Here is a 19467-nt window from a genome sequence, read left to right on the forward strand (position 1 = left end):
CAGTTAGAACTGGGGACATGGAACAACAGACTGGTTCCAAATAGGAAAAGGAGTATGTCAAGGCTGTATATTGCCACCCATATTATTTAACTTCTATGCAGAGTACATCATGAGAAATGCTGGGCTGGAGGAAGCACGAGCTGGAATCAAGATTTCTGGGAGAAATATCAATAACTTCAGATATGCAAATGACACCACCCTTATGGCAGCAAGTGAAGAAGAACTAAAGAACCTCTTGATGAAAGTGAAAGAAAAGAGTGAAAAAGTTGGCTTAAAACTAAACATTCAAAAAACTAAGATCATGGCATCCAATCCCATCATTCTATGGCAAATAGATGGGGAAACAAAGGAAACAGTGAGAGACTTTATTTGGGGGGCTCCAAAATCACTGCAGATGGTGACTGCAGCCATGAAATTAAAAGACGCTTGCTCCTTAGAAGAAAAGCTATGACCAACCCAGATAGCATACTAAAAAGCAGAGACATTACTTTGCCAACAAAAGTCTGTTTAGTCAAAGCTACAGTTTTTCCAGTAGTCATGTATGGATGTGAGAGTTGGACTATAAAGAAAGCTGAGTGCTGAAGAATTGATGCTTTTGAACTGTGTAGTTGGAGAAGACTCTTGAGAGTCCCTTGGACCATAAGGAGATCCAATCAGTCCATCCTAAAGGAAATCAGTCCAGAATATTCATTGAAAGGACTGATGTTGAAGCTGAAACTCCAATAGTTTAACCACCTGATACAAAGAACTGACTCATTGGAAAAGACCCTGATGCTGGGAAAGATTGAAGGCAGGAGGAGAAGGGGTCACAGAGGATGAGATAGTTGGATGGAATCTCCGACTTGATGGACATGAGTTTGATTAAGCTCCAGGGGTTGGTGATGGACAGGGAAGCCTAGTGCGCTGCAGTCCATGGGGTTGCAAAGAGTCAGACAGGACTGAGCGACTGAACTGAACTTAATTTATCTTGATTCATGGACCTAACAAGCCAGCTTCCTATGTAATATTGTTCTTTACAACATCTGGCTTTACCCCCATCACCAGTCACATCCACAACTGGGTGTTGTTTTTGCTTTGGCTCCATCTCTTCTTTTTCTCTGAAGGTAGTTCTGTACTCTTCTCCAGTAGCATACTGGATACCTACCGACCTAGAGAGTTCATCTTTCAGTGTTTTACCTTTTTTCCTTTTCATACTGTTCATGGGGTTCTCAAGGCAACAATCCTGAAGTGGTTTGCCATTCCCTTCTCCAGTGGACCACTTTTTGTCAGAGCTCTCCACCATGACCCATCCATCTTGGGTGGCCCTACATGGCATGGCTCATTGTTTTATTGAGTTACAGAAGGCTGTGGTCCACGTGATCAGTTTGATTAGTTTTCTGTGGTTGTAGTTTTCATTCTGCCTTCTGAAGGATAAGAATGAGGCTTATGGAAGCTTCCTGGTGGGAGAGACTGTAGGGGAACTGGGTCTTGTTCTGATGGGTGGGGCCATGCTCAGTAAATCTTTATTCCAATTGTCTGTTGATGGGCAGGACTGTATTTTCTCCTTGTTGTTTGACCTGAGACCAAACTATGGTGAAGGTAATGAAGATAATGGTGACCTCCTTCCAAAAGTCCCATGCACACACTGCTGTATTCAGTGCCCCTGGCCTTGCAGCAGGCCACACAGCATATTTCAAGTACTTTGTACAAACAAAGAGGAATGTGAAATATCTCATTAATAATATTTATCTCATGTTTAAATGACAAGATTGTGGATATAAATAAAATATGTGATTAGAATTAACTTTACCTATTTATTTTCAATTTTCTTAATATAATATTAGAAAATTTTATTCTATATATGTGATTCACATTATATGTCTATTGAATATTACTAGAAGATGGATAACCCCCAACCAATATGTATATTCAGGAGTTCCAAGGGCTGGTTGTAAACAAAAACAGAATCTTCCTCATCCTGCAAAAGTCATATATAGATCTAAATAGATATTCTGAGACAGAATGTGAGAGTTGGACCATAAAGAAGGCTGAACACTGAAGAATTGATGCTTTTGAATTGTGGTGCTGAAGAAGATTCTTGGGAATCCCTTGGACAGAAAGGAGGTCAAACTAGTCAATCCTAAGGGAAATCAACACTGAATATTCATTGGAAGGACTGATGCTGAAGCTGAAACTTCAATATTTTGGCCACCTGATGCGAAGAGCCAACTCATTGAAAAAGACCCTGATGCTGAGAAAGACAGAAGGCAAAAAGAGAAGAGGGCAGCAGAGGATGAGATGGTTGGATAGCATCACTGATTTAATGGACATGAACTTGGGCAAACTCCAGGAGATGGTGAGGGACAGGGAAGACTAACATGCTTCAGTCCATGGGGTCGCAAAGAATCAAACACAATTTAACAACTAACAACAACAAAAAGGCAGAGCTACTTCTCACCTCTGCCAGGGTGATTAGGACTCAGTTGAACCAGTCACATGTTCTCTATGGTTGAATCACTTCCAAAGGGGCATAAACAATGGTTGGGTACCTACCTATTGAATGTACGCTGAGCCAGTATGTGGCTAATTGGCCATATCCCTGGGTTGTCACAGTTCCCTTTGGGTCAGTCACAGTTGTGATTCTTGGGTGAATAACTGCTCATCTCTCCTAGGTGAATTAACTCTTTTGGGCACCAGGGCACCATTTAGCACACTGAAAAAAGTAATTTATTTGATGGCTCGCTGAGGAGGCACTGGAGTGCGGAGAAGAAGCATAGCAATTCCAAACTCACACATAAAGTCTACAAAGCCAATTAGGAGAGCTAGACAAATTAAATGGAAGTGTGCTCTGTCCAACTGAGATATAAAGACAGTTTATATGAATAGGATGCAATTGCCTAAGAGGGAATCTGGCTAAGAACAGGAAAAGGGTTTTGGAAGAAAAAGTAAAGCTTAGTTAAGATTTCAGTCCTCTACCAAAGCAAACTGTATGCTTGTGCACTTTAAAAATTACAGGAATATCTTGTTTTATTGTGCTTTGCAGATACTGTTTTTTTATTTTTTTACAAATTGAAGGTTTGTGACAATCTTGTGTAGACCAAGTTTATTCGTACCATTTTTCCAACAAAATTTTCTCATTTCATATCTCCATGTCACATTTTCATAATTCCTCCAACATTTCAAACTTTTCATTATTATCTTATTTGTTTTGATCTTTGATGTAACTATTGTAAATGTTTTTGAGCACCACAAATGGTGCCCATGTACGATGACAAACTTCATTGATAAATATTTGTATTTTGACTGCTCCACCAACTGGCCATTCCAGTGTGTTTTGCCCTTTTTTCGTGGCTTCTTATTCTCTGAGACAAAACAATAATGAAATTAAGCCAATTAATTACCCACAATGGTCTTCAATTTTTCACGTGAAAGGAAGGGTCACACGCCTCTCATTTTAAAACAAAAGTAAGAAACATTTACGCATTGAGAAATATCTGAAGAATGCATATTGAAAATCTTGATAGGCTCAAAGTTAAGACTCTTTGGCCAAACAGTTAGGCAAGTTATGAATGCAAAGACAATGTTCTGGAAGGAAATTAAAAGTGCTACTCTAGTGTATCTTATGAATGGTAAGAAAGATAAACAGCCTTATTGCTGATGTGGAGAAAGTTTTAGTGGTCTGGATAGAAGATCAAACCAGACACACCATTTCCTTAAGCCAAAGCCTGACCTAGAGCAAGGCCCTAAGTCTAATCAATTCTATGGCAAATAAGAGAAGTTAAGAAGATATAGAAGAGAAGTTTGAAACTAGTAGAGATGGGTTCATGAGATTTAAGAGAAGTTGTCTCTATAATATCAAAGTGCAAGGCAAAGCAGCAAATGCTAATGTACAAAGTGCAGGAAGTTATCTAGAAGACCTAGCTTAGATAATAATTGAAGGTGGCTATAGCAAACACCACATTTTCTATGTTTATGAAACAGCCTCCCAGTAGAAGAAGACACCATCTAGGCCTTTCATAGCTAGAGAAGAGAAGTTAATGTCTGGCTTCAAAGGACAGGCTGACTTTCTTTTTAGGGATACGGTAAAGAATCTGCCAGCAATGCAGGAGACCTAGGTTTGGTCCCTGGGTCAGGAAGTTCCTCTGGAGAAGAGAATAGAAATCCATTCCAGTTTTCCTGCCTGGAGAATCCCATGGACAGAGGAGCCTGGTGGGCTACAGTCTGTGGGGTCACAAAGAGTCAGACATGATTGAGTGAATAATGCTATAATACTACTACTAAAGTTGAAGTCAGTGTTCCTTTACCACTTGGAAAATCCTAAGGCACTTCAGAATGTTGCTAAATCTACATTGGCTATGCACTACAAATAGAACACTAAAGCCTGGATGATGGCACATCTGTGTATAACATGGTTTGCTAGATATTTTAGGCTCACTATTGAGATTCACTGCTCGAAAAGATTTCTTTCAAAATATTACTGCTCACTGGCAATGTGTCTGCTCACCCAAGAGCTCTGATGGAGATATACAACAAGATTAATGTTAGATTCATGCCCGCTAACACAACATTCATTTTGCAATCCAAGGATTAAAGGGTAATTTTGACTCTCAAGTTTTATTTAAAAACTGCATTTTTGTAAGGCTATAACTGCTAAAGATAGTCATTCCTCTGATGGATCTGAACAAAGTAAATTGAAAACCTTCTGGAAAGGATTCACCTTTCTAGATATTATTTAGAACATTTATAATTCATAGGTAGAAATCAAAACATCAACATTAACAGGAGCTTTGAAGAAGCTGATTCCAAACCTCATGGATAACTTCAAGGGGTTCCAGCTTCAGTGGAAGAAATAACTGCAGATGTGATGGAAACAGCAGGAGAACTAGAATTAAAGGGGGATTTTTAGAAGGGATTTGGGAAAGGATTTAAGAACCCCCAAATCCTTCTCCAGATCACAGCCTGCTGGAAGAGAGAGATAAGCCAGGAATGATTGTCCAAGGAAGCAGACTATCACTTTGCTGTTGGCTGGGCTCCTGTACCAAAGTCTAAGCAATGTTCCAGCAAACTGGGCTGCAACACACAGTCCAAGGGCTTTTATTCTCCCTATGCCTGAAGCCCTGAAAAGCAGGATTTCAACACACTTTGGTTGGCTGCAGAAAAGACTAAAGAATCTCTAGATCCATGCGTGTTGCTGCAGTCAGCATTATTCCATCCTTTTTTATGGATGAGTAATATTCCAGTGTGTGTGTGTTTGTGTGTGTGTGTATGGACCAAGAGATTATCATACTAAGTGAAGAAAGTCAGAGAAAGCTAAATAATGATATCTATTAAATGTAGAGTCTAAAAAATATGACACAAATGAACCTATTTACAAAATAGAAATAGACTCAGAGACATAGAAAACAAGCTTATGGTTATCAAAGAAGAAAAGCGGCAGGGATAAATTTGGGATTAATTGATTCAGATCACTATATGTAAAATAGATAAACAACAAGGATCTACTGTATAGCACAGGAAACTATATTCAATATTTTGTAATAACTGTAGTGGAAAAGATTCTAAAAAAGAATATATATATATATATATATATATAAATCACTTTCTGTACACTTGAAAGACTGTAAATCAACTATACTTCAGAAAAATAAAATTAAATAAAAAAACAAACAGAAAAAGAAGGGACTGAAGAATAGAATGCAAGTGATGGCTTTACTTCAAGAAAATAGGTTCTGGGCCAGCCCCTTCATTGTGCTACAAGAAGAACCCAGTGCACATGGTCCCATTTTGTCATCCTCTGCTGATAATGATGGACTCGGTAGATCCCTCAACTCTGATTGATTAGATCTCTTTCTAGAAGAAGTGTGAGGAAAGGGTGGAAGACTTCCTCAGGGTGGAGAGGGATGAAGAGATTTCTTTTTTTAGCAGACCCCTCCTGCTTCTTTTGTTCCTACGATTATTTCACTATGCTATCTGAATGCAGGTCAGTCCTTTAGTGCTGGCCTAACATAACTGACTCAGCAGGCTTCTATTTTGCACCTCTAAGGGGAAGAAAACATTTTTTTTTTTTCCTGTTGGTTACTTACTTTGCCTATCCAGAGGTTCTCTGGGACCTTTTGGGAAAGCTTATTAAAGATCCCAGTCTTTATAATTTAGGTTCACAGCTCCTCTGACAATCAAGCAATAATCATGATATTAATCACCATCATTTATGCAGTGCTCATTATGTGTCAGTTGCTATTCTAAGTGGCATGATCTATCAAAGTATTTAATTTGTACACCAAACCTAGCAAGTGTTCTCACTGTCATTGGTACTCCTATATTACTGACACGAAAACTGAGGCACAGAGAGGCATATCAATTTGTTCTTGGTTTCATGGTTAAATAGGTGGCAGAACAAGGGCTTGAACCTAGGGTCAACACACTTACAGCCACCAGATTATACTGTGGTTCAGTGTCAGTTTTATCCCTTTGAATGTCCATTTCAACCATAAAATACCTACCATTGTGAAAAAGTAGATTTAATAGTGGTGGCTCAGATGGAGAAGAATGTGCCTGCAGTGTGGGAGGCCTGGATTCTGTCCCTGGGTTGGGAGGATCCCCTGGAGGAGGGCATGGCAACCCACTCCAGTATACTTGCCTGGAGAATCCCCATGGATAGAGGAGCCTGGTGGGCTACAGTCCATGAAGTCGCAAAGAGTCTTACACAACTGAGTGACTAAGCACAGCACAGATTTAATAGTTTGAACTCCCATTTTTATATTAATTTAATTCATATAAAGTGCTTCTAGTTGTATGTAAACTACTTATACACAAGTGAACAGTGATTATGAAAGTACTCTAATTAAGAACACATAGAAATATTTATGTTTGTTGTAGCTAATGTTTTAATTGCATAATAAAGTTTTACTAATACACTCTAGTAATTATGAAACATTGTAAAGTTTCATTACATTTTATGCAATAATGTAATATAACTGGAGTTCTAATGTTTAGTGCCTCAACTCTCATCATCTTTTTATTCAGATAGGTGGAGGTGTAACATGCAAATCAAACTCTTCATCAGAATTAAGCATGGTTCTGAAACATAAGCATATACCACTGACCTAGGCCATCACCTTGTCATTCATTAATTTGTAAGACTTAGCAACTTTACAATGAGCATGACTGATACTGTGGTAGTGAGTTAATATGATTTGTGAAAAGATCATCCCTTAGATGTCTAGCAGGGGAAGGGCGCACCTCAGAGACTAGTCTTGGTAAAGGATTTTCATTGATGATACCTCCTAAGGGAGGAATGCCGAGGCCTTTACTTCAGTCAGTGGCAGCTTGGTACGCAAAAGGGCAGCAGTTGGAGTCTCAACTGTTTTAAATAATGCAGCAGGTAACTACGTCATTAGGGGTTTAAAAATCCTCTAGTGCTTACTTGAATTTTTCTATACAAACGCCTACCTAATAAAAGCCCTCCATTTTTGCACAATTAAGTGAAAAGAGCTTGTGATTTGGGTTCTGAAATCAGAAGCTAGCTTTCTTCAACCACAATTTTACAAATACTGAGCGTTGTTTCCACCTTCTCTGACTTGGAAGATTACTCAGAATAGGAATAGAAACGTAAGGCCTCTGCTGGTCACATTGTTCATAATGGCTTTGGGAAAATATCTGCAACTTCCTTTCCCCCATGTGACTAGATTATATGTTATTTTGTCATCTAGGTTGAATATGTGTTTTAGGTGTAGAAATAAGTATGCTGATATAAGCAAAAAGCTCATTTTCAAACACCATCCTTTTCTTATTTTCTATATAACATTTTTGTCACTTTGGGGTCTCCACTTTTATTTTTACTTTTTCCTTTCTTGTCTCACATTTTTTCCTCTCATTAAAATCTTAGTCTTTCTCCTCCGTTTTTCCTGTTTCTATAATTTATTACCTCAGAGGCACACAAATACGTGATGAGACGGGATGAGAGGACTCCAGGGTGGGATGCAAGATTGTCACAGCTGGATAGAGGGAGGTAGCAATATCCTATAATTGTCCCTGCCTTGAGGAGGCAGTGAAGCTTTACCTTCTCTTCCTGACTGCTGAAATGCTGCACAACCAAAAGCAATCCAGACTGCAAAACTGAAGCTAAAACTGCTACACTTGCACTGCTTTCTATCTGAAGACATTTCATAAATGCAACAATGTAAGTGAAGTTACCAGCCTGTGATAGTTGCAAAATAAATGCCTGATGAATCATCATTTCACTTAGGCTCACCAAAGTAGCACACAGAGCTTATTTCATAGGCTTGAATTTATATTCTAATGGTAGGAACAAAACTATCCTCTTTATCCCCATGTCTGTGTTTAAATTTCTCTACTGGAGTATTTAAAGAATCATTGCACGTAATTGTGGGCTTCCCTCAAGTCTCAGTTGGTAAAGAATCCACCTGCAATGCAGGAGACCCCAGTTCGATTCCTGGGTTGGGAAGATCCCCTGGAGAAGGGATAGGCTACCCACCCCAGTATTCTTGGGCTTCCCTTGTGGCTCAGCTGGTAAAGAATCTGACTGCAATGCGGGAGACTTGGGTTCCATCCATGGGTTGAGAAGATTCTCTGGAGAAGGGAAAACTACCCACTTCAGTATTCTGGCCTGGAGAATTCCATGGACTGTGTAGTCCATGGGGTCAAAAACAGTTGGACAAGACTAAGCAACTTTCAATTATTGGTTTTGCAATATGAGGAACTTGGTACATATTTGCTTGTAATTACGTCCCTGTGATTCTCCAGGCAAGAACACTGGAGTGGGTTGCCATTTCCTTCTCCAATGCATGAAAGTGAAAATGAAAGTGAAGTCGCTCAGTCATGTCTGACTCTTCGCAACCCCATAGACGGCAGCCTACCAGGCTCCTCCGTCAATGGGATTTTTCAGGCAAGAGTACTGGAGTTGGGTGCCATTGGAGCCTGGTGGGCTGCCGTCTATGGGGTCGCACAGAGTCGGACATGACTGAGCGACTTAGCAGTAGCAGCAGCAGCAGCAGCAGCACAGGCTATTACTCTCAAGGCATAGGAAGTTACATAAGCCTGTGACTGATTATCATGTACAATAGAAGAGAAGACTCAGGTTAAGGAACATGTTTTTCACTTTATGTTATCACTGCTTGTCCTGGTTAAATCTGTAGACATGCAACTGTCAGTGTATATTACTACTGTAATAGAGAATAACAAGCCTGGCTCCATGTTGGATACACTCCTTTAGCACTACCTTTTGTACTCTCTTGCTTGTTCTTAGTCTTTCTGGCTTTGCACCTTTGTCTCAAGTAGTAAAATAATACTGCCTTTTGACTGAAATATACATGATAGCCCTTTCTCAAGACTCTGCCTTCCAGGTTTGACCTTAAAGATGTAACAATTTTCATACATATAGAGGTTAAAAAGTTGCAGAATGGAGAATAACATGTATCTTGTTGGAGGTTTATAGGAACATCTTGACCAAACTTAGGTGGACAGCTGCAAGAAGGATAATTACATCCCCTCTGGGGTCTGGCCAGCACCAGGAACCACCCACACCTTCTCTCTTTTAGTATTAAAAAAGTGTGAATTCTAACTCCAGTAAGATGATTCTTTGGGACATCAGTCCATCATCTTCTCCATCTGCTAGATTTCCAAATAAAGTCACTATTCCTTGCCCCAGCACCCTGTCTTTTAATTTATTGGCCTATTATGAAGGAATTAGTATGAGCTTGGACTCAGTAATGCTTTTTGTGACCAATGGGCTCAGCTTTGAAACTCCAGCTCCTTCTGTCAACTGCTAGCTCCATTAGGTTTTCAATCTTAGCCTGGGATAAAGTGAAGCAACTTTATATGGTATCATGTGGTCAGTTCATACCACTCTGCCTCACACTTCAGTCATTCTTGATCACCCATCCCAAATGCTTATCTCTCTATATCTTCCTCTACTCACATACACATTCTTTGCTTTTACCTTACTGACCTCCCAAATATGCCCACAGCAGCCTAAAACAGCCTTGTTTCATGTGGAACTCTCCTTCATCCCTCAACCCATTCTATGAATACTATCTGCATCTTTTTGCCTGGCTTTTTCTGGTGACATCTACTTTTCTTGATTCACCCTAGGTATAAGCTATTGATTCTCCTAAACTCTAGCATGGCCCAGGTATTAGAAACTAAATAGCCTTTCCCAATTCCCAACAATATGGTACTTAAGGAGCATTCTACCTACCAGGAATTTATCCCCCTTATTAACTCTTATGATTTACATATAAAAGTTTATTGAGTGCTTACTATAGGCCAGGCATTATTTTATGCATCTTATTTGTTTTAGTTTTAGTTTCCCCAGAAACCAATCCTGCAAAAAGGATTTGAATAAAAACTGTTCATTTGGAATGTGATTCTAAGAAACACTAATGGAGATTGGGGAAGTGACACAGGACTGGGGACACATACATTACAGAATGTGTTATCAAACAAGTTAACACTGTAGGTAAAATCAGGGTAAAATGGAAGAAATCTAAGAGTTACTGTGGAATATTATCCTCAGAGTTATTCTACTCAGGGGTGGACCTGACTAGAGACACATAAATGGATTTTCAGACTGTGCTGAGATATAGCTGGAGTTAGAGATCATTCAGTTCAGTTCAGTTCATTTCAGTCACTCAGTCGTGTCCGACTCTTTGTGACCCCATGAATCACAGCATGCCAGGCCTCCCTGTCCATCACCAACTCCCGGAGTTCGCCCAAACTCTTCTCCATCGAGTCGGTGATGCCATCCACCCATCTCATCCTCTGTCGGCCCCTTCTCCTCCTGCCCCCAATCCCTCCCAGCATCAGAGTCTTTTCCAATGAGTCAACTCTTCACATGAGGTGGCCAAAGTATTGGAGTTTCAGCTTTAGCATCATTCCTTCCAAACACCTAGGACTGATCTCCTTCAGAATGGACTGGTTGGATCTCCTTGCAGTCCAAGGGATACTCAAGAGTCTTCTCCAATGCCACAGTTCAAAAGCATCAATTCTTCAGCGCTCAGCTTTCTTCAAAGTCCAACTCTCACATCCGTACATGACCACAGGAAAAACCATAGCCTTGACTAGACGGATCTAAGTCGGCAAAGTAATGTCTCTGCTTTTGAATATGCTGTCTAGGTTGGTCATAACTTTCCTTCCAAGGAGTACGTGTCTTTTAATTTCATGGCTGCAGTCACCATCTGCAGTGATTTTGGAGCCCAAAAAAATAAAGTCTGACACTGTTTCCACTGTTTCCCCATCTATTTCCCATGAGGTGACGGGACCAGATGCCATAATCTTCGTTTTCTGAATGTTGAGCTTTAAGCCAACTTTTTCACTCTCCATTTTCACTTTCATCAAGAGGCTTTTTAGCTCCTTTTCACTTTCTGCCATAAGGGTGGTGTCATCTGCATATCTGAGCTTACTGATATTTCTCCCAGCAATCTCGATTCCAGCTTGTGCTTCTTCCAGTCCAGCGTTTCTCATGATGTACTCTGCAAAAGAAGTTAAATAAGCAGGGTGACAATATACAGCCTTGACATACTCCTTTTCCTATTTTAACACCAATCTATTCACTACTGTGTGACTGGCCCACCTGACTCCCACACAATGTCTTGATCCTCCTAACTTTTAAATTTGTCTGCATCCAAATCTTCCCCCTTTGCTCCTCCCAGTGGTATTTCTGCCTCTTCCTTCCCTGGGTAGCACCATTACCTGCCTACTCAGATACTAAGCCATTACCATCTTCTCTTTTGGATGGATTTGTCTTCAACCTCTGTCATGTTTTCATTTTCAAAATATAGACTTACTCAAGCCTCTCTTGTCTCTCTTCCTCCTTCTTTAACTGCTGCTCTTTTCCCCTCTTGCTTGCTTACACTTATTGGTATAATTGTCTCTTCTTTTCCTTCTTTAGCCCATTGCTATCAGGTCTCACCCACCCCATCCTCTCTTCAAATTCCTTCTTTATTCTAATAAACTTTATTCACTAGTCACGTTAATTTACTTCACTGCAAGGCTTAACTATCTTAAATGATTTGGACTTTCCTGAAATTCTCTGTTCTTTTCTTCTTTGAAGCATTTTTCCTTTTCCTGATCTTTTCTGGATATCTTTTTAAAGTTTACTGTATAAATTTGCATTCCTTCAATAGTATTTATGCATGCATTTTCTCCTAATAGTCTTGCATTGAAGTGTTTTTCTTCTCTGTGCGTTTTCCCATGATATTTTGCACATATACAGATTCAATTATTTTCTTTATTCTATTTGACTTAAAAATCTATATTCCAGCCCAAATCTCTCCAATAAGCTCCAGATTTGCATTAAACACAATCTGATTATCATTTTTCTCCTCACACTTGCCCTTCCTCTTTCTTATTTTTTGATTACTGTCAATGCTAACCTGTAGTTATCTCTAGAAGATACACACACTTCAAAATGGACTTTGTATTTAAATCCTCCCTTTCACTTATCTCTCACATAGAATCCCACTTTAATATCTGTCAAGTCTCTCTCTTCTGCTGTGAATAACTTCATTTACATCTTCATTTTTACTATAACAGCCTTCTAATGTGTTTCCCTGCCTCTTTTTTTTTAAACTCATCTTGACTCTTGTCCGCTTCTGTTTCGAGAAGACAAATATGACCATGCTGCTGCCTTGTTTGAGAGCCTTCTCTAGTTCCTCAGGACCCTCAGAATTAGTCCTGGGTTCCTTGGCAAAGACTGTAAGTCCTTATGCTGTGACATTAGCTTACCCCACTCCTACCTTGCTCTGTCTCACCTCTCCCCATCTGCTCTCTACTCTCCCACCACACTAGGCTCTATCCTACCTGGAGACACGCTCACAAACCCACGCTTTTTTCTCAGAAATATTTCCTGCCTGGAATATCCTCTAGATTCTTTGCTCCTTGGCCCCAAACAGACACACTACTCTTAGTGTAAAAAATGACTGTTCTTCCAGCTCAATTCAAGTTTTAGGAAATCTCTCTAAACTGCCAGATCTGGTTTGGATGCTCTCTGAGATGATTCTGTAATGCCAAGTTATCTCCAATAATAAATATGAATTTGTTAAAGGACCATGTTGTATGCAGTTTTGCCTTTTAGGCACCTAGCACTGTGCCTAGCATATAGCAAGTACTCAATACCTGTGTGTGGAATATAAACTTGATAAAATTTCTGCCCTCACACAAACATCCGGTCCATCTTTTAAGAAAACATTTAATGCCATTGTGCAGCATGCGAAGTTGTTTCAGTTGTGTTTGACTCTTTGCAACCTTATGCACTGTAGCCTGCCAGGCTCCTCAATCCATGGGACTCTCCAGACAAGAACACTGGAGTGGGTTGTCACACCATCCTCCAGGAGATCTTCCCAACCCAGGGGTTGAACCCATGTCTCTTACATCTCCTGCATTGGCAGGTGGGTTTTTTACCATTGGCTTCACCTGGGAAGCCCAATGATATCATTTCTTATATATTTTCTCTCCTTTTAGAACTTGTATTTGGCTGGACTTTCTCATTCTCTCTTCCATGCTGCTTATACATTTAAAATATTTTGATGTAAAGTTAAATAAAATTGGAAGGATGAACTTTTAATTTCTTAAAGTAAACTTACAAGATGGATGATTACAAAGATGTATCATTAGAGAAGACTAAGCTTCATCATTTTAATGTAAGTGTGAAATGCCTGCTAGCTTCCATCATGATGACCAAATATCTTGAATAGCTATTTTCTTAAGTAATTTTTTAAAAAGTGTTCTTCATTTGTATGTCAGGAAAATGCACCATTTCATTTGATTAGTGTAAATCAAATTGCTACAAACTGTGCTCTGAACCAACACTAGGCTGTTTCAGATGTGCATTAAGTAGTAAATCAAGTTTATTGGAAATGCTGGGTCTCATCTTTTCAGAGCAAATGCTGTGTACTTTTTTTCAGAGGTGCAATAATTCTTTTACATTTCTGGAGTCTCTTTAGTAAATTGCTCCTATTTAGTAAATTATCACTGCACTAAGTAGCCCAAAGTAATGGTAGCATTAAAAAATGTTCAAAGTTATATCCCTGTGGTATTCCTGAGCTTTTAGCTAAATACATTTAGCGTTCTCTCCTTGTCCTTTCAGGAATTTCTCAATACCTTTGGCAAAGTTTTGGCAAAGGTTTGCCAGCTTCTATTGGCTGGGCATAATATTTTATGACCTACTTCAAGGGAGCTTTTGGACTAAAAAACATTCAATAATTAGAGCACAGTGAGGTGCTTGCCTCATGCCTATGAGGGATGAAAGCTCTTGTTTGTGGCCAACATCACACTTAACGTCCATCTGCTATATTAATTCATCTTCTATAGTTTTCTGACAGAAAATTTGTCAGCAGCTTAAAAGAGTAAGAGTGGTTCAGTTTCACATTAAACTGTGTTGCATTTGAGTGCTGTGAAGTGTGATTTTAAGTACTGCTTGGAAAATAGCATCTATAATGGTTAAAAAAAAAAAAAAAAAGCTTTTCCTGTCAAAAAAACAAAAAAAAGAGGTGCGTTTGAATTTGAAGAGGTTCCTTGCTGGGCAGTATAAAATATGTGATAGGGAAGCCGTCTTCTTCTATTAAGGCAATTTAACCTGGCCCTTTCAAATAATATGACTTCTTACTTCTCTTTTACTGAAAATGCATGTGCATTGAATCTGCTCAAATATGACAGCCAGTGTTTTCTAATCACTGGTCATACACATATTAAGTTAACACATTTTAACTGCCTTGTAGGATGACATTTTAGCCTACATGGTTTTAGAAATGGTCCTTGCTACATGCTTCATCAGTTGTAACTGTGGATTGAATGGTCCTTTGAAAGCACTGCCATAAATATTTCCGCAAATGAGTGATCTGTTCCCATTACATCTGCTAATGCTATCTTATGGCAGAGCACACAAATAGTTCAGACATCACATCACTGCACACAGGAACAGTCAGGGGCACTCTGGCGGGGTGCAGCACATCACCGAGAACTGCATCAGTGATCGTCTCTAAGAGCTAACCTGTCTTTTCTGAGACACATTTTTTGACAGTCTATCACACGGAGAGCTGCAGATGTTCAGTGAACAAAGAATAATGCTAACATCGTATTTTTTTAATAGCTGCAAACTTTAATCTCAATAGTTTCTGACAAAATGTAACCATATTTTCAGGGCCAATACAATTTTGGGAAAAAGTCTTAAAAGATGAACACATTGAAAACAGAAAAAAAAATTCTTCTTCTAACTCAAACCATTATTTACAATGCATTTAGAAAAAGTATACTGTCTTGAAAATTTATTTCTGAAGTCCAAACATGTGTCATCAGTATTGCCCTGATAATTTTACACTTACACCTCTGAAAAATTTATCAGAATTTGTCTATAGTTTTTCTTAGTCCAGAGATTATCATTTTTATTTGTGAAATAAAGGAGAGTTAAATTACGTTTGACTTTGTTATCAATTAAGATGTTCTTCTGCACATCTCAACGGTTAAAATGGCTAAAAACGGCTGAACTTTTAAGATGTTTTTACATAAGAAGATTACTTATTGTAATTCTCAAAGACAAGGAACTCAAATGGGGAAAGCATCTATATCCTTCAAGACAACTCAACAATATATGGATGATAAACCAGATATTATTTTTTAGGATCAGTCATGCCATGTTCCCACTGCAGTACTCTTGCCTGGAAAATCCCATGAACAGAGGAGCCTGGTGGGCTACAGTCCATGGGGTCATGAAGAGTCGGACACGACTGAGTGACTTGACTTTCACTTTTCACTTTCATGCATCGGAGAAGGAAATGGCAACCCACTCTAGTGTTCTTGCCTGGAGAATCCCAGGGACAGGGGAGCCTGGTGGGCTGCTGTCTATGGGGTCATGAAGAGTCGGACACGACTGAAGCGACTTAGCAGCAGCAGCAGCAGCAGCATGTCATATTACATCATCTCCAGAATGAGGTGATCATAGCAACAGAAACAATGTCTGTAAGAATCAGGTTTCTCCTTGGTGTATCACAGCCCATAATCTGCCAAGATAAGGTCATTTAATACTCTTTTAACTTGTCTGGTATACAAATGCTTCTGACTGGCAGCTTGAAATTGAAAGTTTCATTTAAAAAGTCAAATAAAGAGCTTAAATATTCACACAGATCAGCAAACTCTGGAAGACTTACAATGTGTTAGCCTTTGCTTGCCACCTTTCCCATGAACTAAATAACCCATTTATTTCTCAACTATATTTTTCTGCCTTCTTCCGACTTTAAGGTTTCTGAGATGTGTCTTCTCATAAAGGAATACAACAAGAGATTAAGGTGAATTTTCTGTTAACCGAACTTTTTTGTTCCAAGATGTGCACAGAAAATGGCTTAACTAGTTTACATTTTAGTGCTTTATGAAGATAAAAATATACTCAGAAAATGGTTGTACTGTAACTACAAAAGTTCTAAAGTGTTTTAGAAAAACATGAAGGCATAGAGAAGTTCTGCAATTTCTCCAAATTGCACTGCTCAGTGAGACTATGAGACTAGGACAGAGAGCTTTAGAGTCCCACACTCGTGCTTTTACCTATTCCTGTGTCTCCCTTGGCAGCTCTATAGACTGTGGCGAAACTAGCTCCTGCTGTGTTGCGATGAACAAATCATCTTGGGTGGCCTCTGCTAAAATTTTAGTCATCTCCTTTTTTTTCTGATTCCCCAAATTCTTTTCTCCTCAACATTGAACATATATATATATTACAGAATATTTGACGGTCTTAGAGCCCAAAGCAGTGCTATTATTAAACCATTCTTCTGTTTTAACAATTTGCTGTAGTATAAAGTAAAAATGGCTAGATAACAAATGTTCATAGGAATGTACAGTATGGAAGAGAAATGCTACCAACATTGCCCAATGGACTTAAGACAAAATTTTGCATGTCATAAACCATATGTAAACAACAATAACAATGAAACAGAAATGAGGTGATGTCTTCCCAAGCTTCTAATGTGCATTGAGATCTCTTCACCAGCAGGTAGCCTTGTTTCCTACACTTCTATTCAGACTTTTTCACTGGGTGAGAGATTTATTAGCAAATACTCTTAGGGGAGAAAAGAAAGGCACAAGTCACATAGTCCTGGTAACTATCTTTTGAAAAGCTAACAGTTATCATTATAGGTACATTTCCTAGGCCCTCACTGTATGCAGAACACCGTTGCAATAATTAAGGAATAGTAGAATTAGGGAAAGACATATCCTCTTTTTTCCTCAAGAGCTTTCAGTCTGCCTAATCAGGAGCCCATGCCTCACAGTTAGCATAGGGTTCCTGCAGAAGAAACTAGTCCAACCAATGGTGGTTTGGGGCACTCCTGTGACTAATTTATATCCTCATGCAGTTGAGGGGAAGCCCACCCTGGGGACTCTAAATGATCCACTGAAAAGCAATGTCTTCGCCGTCGATTTGCTTCCCTTTAGAGTCGGTAGGAAACAAGGGGCTGAAATCCAATACAACTCCATCTAAATGCACTCCCCATAGCTCATGTGTGCTGACTTAGTCCTACTGCTGCCCAGGGATTCAGAGACTGTTAGCGGGTTTCTGTTAAGCAGTAATATCATAACAGGGAATACTTTGCTTGGCTATTGGCCCACATTTTGAAATGTTATATAAAATACCTACAAGCACTACACCTGATGACTTGAAACACAGAAAAAATCTATCCTTTTTATAAATAATACAGCCACACACACACAGAATAACAGAGGAGAAAAGGATGTCTGTCTCATACTGACGTCTTATGTTGTATCACTTCCCAAGGGCCTAATGATTAAAGCTAAATAAGTACAAGCTGTGTGAATACCCATAAATAATCTATGATCCAGGAACTATGTATTTTTACAAATAACTTATGGCCAGTATACCCTTCTATACATACTTAGGAAAGAAGAGAGGAAGGGAGGGAAAGAGATTTGTATTTTCTTACCAAGTTAAATTTCATTCATAAAGGCAAAGAGCCTGAAGATAATGTTTTGGCTAATCTCATATGTCATAATAAATAATGTTCAACTACATTCTGGCATCAGATAAAAAGTGTTGAATGTAACTTCAAGGTTGGCTGAGCCCTAACACCCCCTCTCCCATGACTGATGGGTCATACTGCAACCCTCCTTGATCAACTTTCTATTTGTTCAGTAGTTAGCCATGCACAACTACTTAGCTATCTATATCACACAATTGGTACATTACATTAACTTTGATGTCCTTTTAGACCCTTGTGCTCCGAGTCTTCCTGTACGATTCTGAGGCAACTGAGAGAAATAGCTATCTTTTGCAGTCTCCACTATGGGGGATAGACTGTATCTACTACCTCCATAAAAGCCAGGTGTGTAGACAGCTTTTCAGAATAAAACTTACTATCAGAAAGACCTTTAAATATAGCACAAGTTTTAACAAAAACATGTTATATCCTGGTTATGGCTTAACCAATAGAGCAGATTTTGGGATAATTTTAGGTTCTCTTGGGCTATTGATTATTTCTGATTTGAAAATTTTCAAATCATCATCCTGTAACAATGACCATCAGGTAATAATCATCCTGCCTACACAAACCTTAAAGACCTTTTTCGCAAGCAAGTGGGTAGTGCTATTTTCTGAGAAACTTATTGATACTTTAGAGACATTCTTTTGGTGTCTAGACATTTTAGACACCTAGCCATCATCCTTAAATCATCTCTGCGGTAGACTTTACACAATTTGGGGGCCAATTAGGGAAGGAATAGAAAATATCAGACTGGACTAGTTTTACCAATGACCTGCCTGCAAGATATGGCAGGACAATATACTTTAACAAAAAATATACACACACCCATAACAATAGAGTTCAGTGAAGTGTTTGACAAAAAAAAAATGAATATTGCATTAGATGGATTAAAATTGTTTTGTGATAAAAAATTTACATCCATCTATTTAATTCATAGGCTACAAGTCTTTTCCTTCAGTGTAAAAATTAAGACTCAATGTGCTGCAACAGTGCTGCTATATTCTTCCCACTGTAACTCAGAAACAAAATGATAATGTTAAAAGACTGTGTGTCTGAGGGGCTGCTTTTGTGTAGACTCTTGTATTGAAAACTATGATTACTTGATTTGGATGAGGTTTAACCCTACATATTGACGTGCTTCTATGATTTCTAGACATGTCTATTGTTTTAGCTAGAAATTAGTTTTTAAAAGAAATGAAAATTATATAAATCATTTATATGTATGAACAAAGTGGTAAAAGTAGGCAAAAGCACAGGTATCCTTAGGAAGCCCTGATCTCACAGTATTTTATCTATCAGCTACCATCTCAGCTACCCCTAAATTCGAAAGCATCAATTCTTTGGTCTCCAGCCTTCTTTACAATTCTCACTTTTGAACTGTGGTATTGGAGAAGATGCTTGAGAGTTCCTTGGACAGCAAGGAGATCAAACTAGTCAATCCTAAAGGAAATCAACCCCAAATCACTGGAAGGACTGATGCTGAATTTCC

Source organism: Capricornis sumatraensis, chromosome 3 (assembly GCF_032405125.1).
Source record: "Capricornis sumatraensis isolate serow.1 chromosome 3, serow.2, whole genome shotgun sequence".
In the NCBI taxonomy this organism is placed as follows: Eukaryota; Metazoa; Chordata; class Mammalia; order Artiodactyla; family Bovidae; genus Capricornis; species Capricornis sumatraensis.